The sequence below is a fragment of the Molossus molossus genome, unplaced genomic scaffold (assembly GCF_014108415.1).
Source record: "Molossus molossus isolate mMolMol1 unplaced genomic scaffold, mMolMol1.p scaffold_m16_p_19, whole genome shotgun sequence".
Classification (NCBI taxonomy): Eukaryota; Metazoa; Chordata; class Mammalia; order Chiroptera; family Molossidae; genus Molossus; species Molossus molossus.
This window is the reverse complement of record NW_023425354.1, coordinates 50,801,159-50,809,381: the sequence shown is the minus strand read 5'-3', so window position 1 is coordinate 50,809,381 and position 8,223 is coordinate 50,801,159.

Genomic DNA, 8,223 nt, shown 5'->3' with positions numbered 1-8,223 from the left:
CCCTGCTTTGCTCTGGTCGTCTCCAGCCATGACATACAAATGCTGGGGTTTATCGATGCTGCCGTGTGTTTGATTGCTTTGGGCTGGGGAGAGACGAGGCTCCCGGTTCCAGCCTGGAGAAGCCAAGGACAACTGCTCTTGGTAACACTGTCCTGGACGTTCACCCTGCACTTAGCATGAGGACAAGCCCACCACCGCCCGCAGCCCACATGCATGCTCCGGGGAGAAAGACAGTGCATTCATCCAGTGGGCTTCTCTCGTGCCTCGAGTCACAGGCAGAAGACAGTAGAGCTGAAGAGAACAGGAGAGATCACTTGGTTCAACTCCCATTTTTTTAACAGAAGAGGAAACTGAGGCCCACACATTGAAGGTATTTTATTTTGTGTAGGGAAAACATTGTTTCTCCTGTAATTCTAAGGGATGCCATCGAGGCCCCGTTGGAGCAGTCGGACGGCTGGGGGCACCACACTCAGCAAGGAAACCCTGTGCCTCGGCCCTGCGGCCACTGAACATTCCAAGTGATTTTTTCCACGTCAGTTAAGTGGGGATAAGTCCACCTGCTCTGTCCACCGTCCTGGGATTGTGGTGAGGCGCAAATGAGAGAAGGAACAAAGGAGAAAACATTTGCAATATATGAGAGATTACTAAAATCTTTGGTATAGGAAAATTCTTAAAATAGAAAAATAGGAATATCTCAAGAGAAAAAGCACAAAGGTTATGAAGACTATTTATAGAACTACAGATGACCAGCAACATATAAGATGGGGTTCAACCTCACTCATAATAGAAGAAAAGCAAATTAAAACATCAGTAAGATATTTTTCACCTATAAAACTGGCAAAACTTAGAGCAGTGATACCCCGAGTTGGCAAAGATGTGGGGAACTAACCCTACCGGTGGGGGGAGACTGTAAATAGAGGTGACCCTGCTGGAAATTGATAAGGTTATATGAACCAAAAGCACTAATTCAGTAATCCTGCCCCTAAAATTTATCCTGAGGAAATAATTCAATAAATGTTCAAGATATAAGGATGTTGCCATTGTGGTTCTTTTAAATAGGATTTACTAAGTGAATGATGGTCTATCTGCGTAATGGAATTGTGTGGTGTCATTAAAAATGATGATGATCCTGGCATAGAAAGATGTCCACAACCCATCATGCGAAAACAAAGTTGATTCCAAGTACATTTTCACATAATATGGTTTTATCTTTACAGTCAGCATGTGTTGCTATAATAAAAAAATATGTAGCTGGCTGGGGTGGCTTAGCTGGTTAAGCGTCATCCTGTGCACCACAAGGTGGCTGGTCCCATTCCAGGTCAGGGCACATACCCGGGTTTGGGGTTCAGTCCCTGCTAAGGGCGCGTGTGGGAGGCAAATGACCAGCTATCAGTGTTCCTCTCCTGGGCTGATGTTTCTCTCTCTCTCCCTTCTTCTCTCTAGGCATGTCCCTGGGTGAGGATTAAAAATAAAAAAATAAAAAATATGTAAGTGTCTCCCCTTTTTATTTTGAAAAGACAAATATGACTAGGCATATAAAATATTTGGAAGTAATATATAATACTAGTGGCTGTAAGCTCTGAGTGGGGAGGTTATGATTTACCTTCATTATCTTATATTTTCTTATAAAACTTTATATGAATATTAATTTCGTAATCAGAAAAAAATCTTGTGAGAGAAAACATTTTCCCACAAAGTCTGGATGCTAAGTCACTGCCCTTCACCCTGTCTCACTGTAGGACTCATGGGTTCTTTTTAACTCAGTGTGTTGATATTCAAACATAGTCATTGTTGTTTCAGATGCCCAAATTGATTCACACTCATAGGTCCAATTCAAATGAACATTACAGGGTTTTCTTACCTTCTTTTATTCTTGTCTTTTTTTAAATCTTAGAGTGAAAATATTTATTTCTCATAAGATGGATATATTTATTTATTTATTTGCATTATCAAAAATATAAATTATAGACTGACAAACCTCAGAGGAGGGGGGTGGGAGGGAGGGATGCGATAAACCAAAGAACTCATATGCATGTTGGTGTAACCAATGGACATAGACGACAATGCTGGGGAGGGGCGGGGAGAGGGAGGAGGGTGTCTTCGAGGAAAAAGGAGAACCATCTGTAACAAAAATAAATTAATTAATCAAAATAAATAAATAAATAATTTGGTATTATAACTAACAGTAAACCTACTGAGAGGAGTCTTTGCAGTTCTTTATGCTTTTAACACATCTCCCTAAGAATGTACAGAGTGCTTTCCCCAATTGACAGGAATGAAGTCTTTTTTAAGTGCGGTTATGTTATTAATTAGATGTACTTTAGGTTTATTTGTTCAGTTTACATTCAATTTTAGGAATTGCTTTTTTTCCCCTCTTTTTTATTTAAATTTATTTTTGAGCCCTGGCTGGTTTGGCTCAGCAGTTAGAGCGTCGGCCCGTGGACCGGAGAGGCCCGGGTTCGGGTCCCACTAAGGGCGTGTACCTCAGTTGCAGTTTGTCCCCGGCCCCAGTTGGGGTCGTGTGGGTGGCAGCCAGTCGATGTGTCTCTCTCACATCGATGTTTCTCCCTCTCTCCTTCCTGCTCTCTCTGAAGATAAATGCAAAAATGTCCTCAGGTGAGGATAAAAAAAAATTGATAAATTTATCTTTGAATATATAAATCACTTACATGAATCAAAAGTCAAAACCCTGTGAGAAGGCAGCGAGTTCTCATTCACCCTCCATAGATAACCATTTGTATTACTTTCTGGGGAATCCTTATGTTTATTTTTGCAAAGATGAGCAAATACATATAGATGTTCTTATGTCTCCTTTCGCACACAAAAGGTAGAATTCTACATACACTGTTCTGAACCTTTTCTTTTCTCGCTTGCGGTATATCCTGGGAATTAGTCCATCTCAGTTCACTAAGATCTTCTTATTTGTTTAAATTGCTTCATAGCCACAGTTCTGCATGTTCCACCACGTGGCAGTAGCATGATTTGTTCAGCAAGCTGCCCATCAATACACACCTGGGCTCTGTGCACTCTCACTGTTACAGATGGTCCACCAGAACCCGGGCCCTACAGTGTCCCAGGACTCGCAGACAGAGATCTTAGGGGGAGATTACTGGGAAAGGTTTTGCTGGGTCAAAGGAAAATTACATACTCACTTTTGTTCATTTTTTTCTGAATTCCCCTCCCTAACAAACAATTGCACAAGTTTTCACCCGACAGAAAAGTACGAAGAGTATGAATTTCATCACGGCCAACAGAACATGTTACTCAGTGTTTGGATTATTTTCCATTCAAAATGGTGAGAAAGTGTGGTTTAACAAGCATTTCTCGTAAGATAATGAGCGTTTTTCTGTGTTTAAACACCACTTGTCTACTTTTATCTGTAAGCTGCCTGCTTTGGTTGCTATTTGTTTCCATCTCAGGTTTTTGTTTCTCAGCTTTTGAGATTTACATACAAGGAGATTATCCCTTTGTGATGTAAACTGAAAATGTTTTTCACCCAATTTGTCATTAATTTATACTCTGCTAACTTTTGTTGCCAGAAAGGATTTTTCAATTGTTATGACGTTGACTTTGTCTATTTTTTTATTTGACTGTCCTGCATTTTGAGTCGAGGAAGGCCTTCCCCTTCCCAGGCGGTAAAGGAATTCACCCGGATTTTCTCTCAGTCCATCCTTCATTTCCTTACATTTGCATCTGGTCTTTGTTATTTAATCTGCTGTATGGTATGAGCTATGAATCCAAATTTATCTTCTTCCAAATGGTCGTCCAGTTGTCCCTCCACCACTTAATAAAGATCCTGTCTACGCCCTGGCCGGTTTGGCTCAGCGGTTAGAGCGTCCGCCTGCGGTCCGGGGAGACCCAGGTTCGGTTCCCGCTAAGGGCATGTGCCTCGGTTGCAGTTTGTCCCCGGCCCTGGTTGGTCGTGCGGGTGGCAGCCACTCGATGTGTCCCTTTCACATCGATGTTTCCCTCTCTCTCTCTTCCTCTCTCTCCCTCCCACTCTGTCTGTACAAAAAATGGAAAAATGTCCTCGGATGAGGATTAAAAAAAAAAAAAAAAATCCTGTCTTTGCTCCAGTGACTGGAGATGTTACCTTTATCAGAAATCAAATTTCCAAGCCCTGGCCGGTTTGGCTCAGCGGTTAGAGCGTCGGCCCGCGGTCCAGAGAGACCCGGGTTCGGTTCCCGCTAAGGGCATGTACTTCGGTTGCAGTTTGTCCCCGGCCCTGGTTGGGTCATGCGGGTGGCAGCCACTCGATGTGTCCCTTTCATGTTGATGTTTCTCTCTCTCTCTCTCTCCCTCCCACCCTATCTGAACAAAAAATGAAAAGAACAGAAAAAAAAAAAAAAAAAAGAAGAAAGAAAAGAAAGAAATCAAATTTCTGTGTGTTTAGGGCCGTTTTCTGGACTTTTGATTGTGTTTTTTCGATCAGTCTGTCTCTTCAGGTACCAGCACAACAATTTTCACTATTGACTTTAGAGAATAGGTTTTAATGTGTGGTGGACTATTCTGCCTGTGGCTTCTCTTTTTACGGGGTTTTCTTTACTATTCAAGTATGAAATTTAGAATCAACTGTCTAGCTCTAAAAAAAATAAAATGGTATTTTTATAGGGATTGCAATAAATTTATATATTAATTTGGGTACAACTGGCATCTTTATAATGTTGAATCACTTCATCCAATAGCAAAGAAAATCTACTTTTGTGTCTTCCAGTATCACTTTCATGTGTTTGTACATGACTTGTTAATTTTATTGTGCAGTATTTTATTTTATTTATTGCTGTGGAGTCTTTTCTTCCAGTGACATCATATCTTCCAATTGGTTATGCAAAGTTTTTTGTTTTTGTTTTTAACATCTCCTCAAGTGATTTTAAGATATAGCCAAATTGAAAACAACAACTTTAAATAAAAATTCAGTGCTATCCTCTGATATAGACTATGGCTCAAATCTTAAGCAACCCCTTCCCCCCAAATTGGCCACCTTTCTTGGGGGGCTCTATGGACGCTGTGATCACAGTGCTCTCTGTTCTCCATCTCATCCCCTTGCAACCTCCTGGTGATCCTTGACCTTGACCTTCCACACCCAGGAGCAGCCAGTGGACCAGTCTCCCTGTTTCTTTCTTTATGGCATTGACCAGACTCATGCACCCGTTTCATTCCCTAGCCCACAGCCCCCGACAAGGCCCCGGGCCATGTGTCTCTTCGCGCGTCTTTCCCTTGGCGCGGGCTTCATACCTGCTCGAAGCATCCTTCCGGCTTACCTCCTCGCTCCGCTCCCAGCCCCCAGGCCCTTCAGTCATCCGCCCCACTGAGGGAGGAGACAGCCCGCTGGGGGCTGGGGCCCCACTCGGGTGCGGGTGCGGGATCCAGCTTGTCGCCAGCCCGGGCTGCCCCAGGCGTGCCCTCCTCTCATCTTCAGCCACCGCCTTAGGTTTTCCCGCGGGTGGATTCATCTCCTCTCCGCCACCTTTAGCTCCGGCTGGGTTCTCCCTTCACCTCCAGACTGAGGGGGGCGTTTTCACGAAGTCTGCTCCATCCACCCCACGGACACCAGGCTCACCGCGTCGCTCCGCCCACCCACTCCCACGCCATCACTGAGCCAGTTCCCAGCATGGCCTTGACCCCGAGTCCAGTGCATCGTGACCCTGGGGGTCATTTACGGTGCTCTGCACTTACCCGTGCATTGAGATTTTTCATAATAGGAGGTGGGGGAAGAGGGTGTTGAATTGAATTAAGGGAGCATTATGGTCTCTCTGTCTCAAGTTCTACCTGGGGCTCTGAGCACGGCCACGGCCTTGGCCCTGAAGAACCGAGCTCCTCCCGGGGACACCTAACTCCGCTCACTGTGGACAGGGAGGCACCTGCTCCGAGGGAAGCTGACTTCACGCTCTGCGGACAGCGGCCGAGCAGGTGGTCGTGGCCCCAGGCCGGTGTCCACATGGCGGGTGTCACGCAGGTGGCCGAGGTCAGCTCGGGAGGAAGAGCCGGGCTTGGGGACAGGGGCGCAGCAGTCCCCCACCCCATATCCCTTTCTGAGCTGGGGAGCATTCCGGGACACAATACGCGTTCTTTCCAGCTCGTCCGAAAATAAATGCAGCTCCCTGCCCCGGCTGTGGGGCTCCTCCTGGTCCCCAAAAGCCAGCTAATAATACACTGGTCGGTCATCTGGGATATTTTTTAAAAATAAAAATTTTATATATGCCTCTTTCCCCTCCTCATGTCAATAAAACAAACACTCAATTCAATATAATCTACTCAGGGTCACCAAAAAGGCCAGTGTAATGTGCCGTAACACACAGACTTCAGACAGAAAGTCTAAACACCCACCAGGTGACACGCAGCAGCAGGCAGAGTGCGTCTGACGGTCTAACACCCCAGCGAAGGCACACACCGTGTGAGGCTGTGCCCACCTCACAGACGAGACGCACAGGCTGGAGAGGCTCCACACGGTGGCCGTCACACAGCTCACACGCAGGTCTGTCTGGCCCCAAGGTCCGGCTCCTGCTGCCACCAGCTGCCCATACTTTCCGATTCCTGATAACGTTTTTAAACTCTTTTCTATGTGGTGATTGTTGTAGTCACTTCTGTCTACGGGTTGTTTTTATTTTTCTGGAGAGCTGAGTTCCATTGCTAACTCAGATCCTCTTTATGGCCTTGGGCAGCCTTCCATTTTCTCACATGCAAAAGGAGGCCGTTCAGCGAATGAGCTGGCATCTTCGAGCTGAGCCCTCTGTGATCCTGGATGAAGCTGGATGGCGAGGAGAAAGGGTGGGTAACTCCGGAGAAGCTGGGGGGGAGGCCAGCAACATTTCAGAGCTTGCACTGGGTTCTTCCACAAGGACCAAAGCGTCCTGTGTGAACTATGTCCCCTCAGTTTCCTGGGGGTGGGGGTGGATGTGGTTACACAGAGAGGTGGGTAAACCGGTGACTAAAAGGCGAAATCCAAACTGACCCATGTTGCGTCTCCCAGAGTCCCTCTGACATTCTGCTGGTGTTCAAGGCACTGCAAGCCCACCCGCGGTCTGCCCTGCAGCCCTCACTGCCTGAGATGTAGCCGAGGCCCTACGCGCTGTCCCTTGGCTCCACGCGGCTTGTCAACACCTGCTCCCATAGGTGACACTTACCTGTCCTGAACAGGCCTTCCAAGAAGGTGGTTGGACAATGGCACAAAGACTTGGACAGCAGCCCCATAGAAGGCGGGGGGAGACAAATGGGTTAGCAGCCTTTCCCGACCTGCCCCCTGGTGGCCATCACCTGGCCTGACCTCCTAGAACACTTAATAGTGTTTTGAACTGAAGTTGCCTAAGTATTAAAAACAGTTGACTTGCCCTGGCTGGTTTGGCTCAGCAATTAGAACAGTGGCCCACAGACCAGAGAGTCCTGGGTTCAGTTCTCCGCTAAGGGCACGTGCCTCGGTTACAGTTTGTCCCCGGCCCTGGTTGGGGTCATATGGGTGGCAACCACTCGATGGGTCTCTGTCACATCAATGTTTCTCTCTCTCTTCCTCTCTCCCTCCCGCTCTGGGATAAATGCAAAAATGTCCTCGGTTGAGAATAAAAAAACAAAAAAACAATTGACTCATCATTTATAAATTATTAAGTGTAAAGGCTACATTGTCTTTTCCTTTAGTATCTTCTTAAAGTGCTCGGCATAGGGGCAGCATACAGTAGGTGTTTAATTAACGCCCCTTCATCATGGGGGCACCCACCTCTTTGACTAGCCTTCATGCCTGGGCTTCGTATGGGTGGAAGGAAGCAGTCTTTATTTTGGTGTGGGAGCTGTTGACACACAGTTCTCTTTAAAATTAACAACCATAATTTGTCCCCTGGCCCACCCCAAAGATTTGATGTTGGGGGGGGGCTGGAAGAAATAAGTGAAAAGTAGGATGGGAACGGGCCAGAGTTTCAACTGTACCCTTACTCTTGGAGGCTTTATTTTTCCAGTCCTGATTTAGACACAACCACACTTGTTAGACACCCCCTCCCTTTCTCGGCACTGTCCCCCGCCCCCCAGGCGAGCAGCTGGCCTCTCCTAATTGGTAATGCATCTTAATAGCAGGGCCGAAGCAGCTGTTGCTGCAAAGACTGGCTGGGGGAATGGCTTCCTGTCATTCATTCATTCACTTCTTGGTCCTACTGGTGCTTGAGAAAGGATGAAGTGAATAATGCTACTACTGGATCATTCAGGCACACAGTAAAAGGAGAGGAGGAGGAGGGTGGAGGA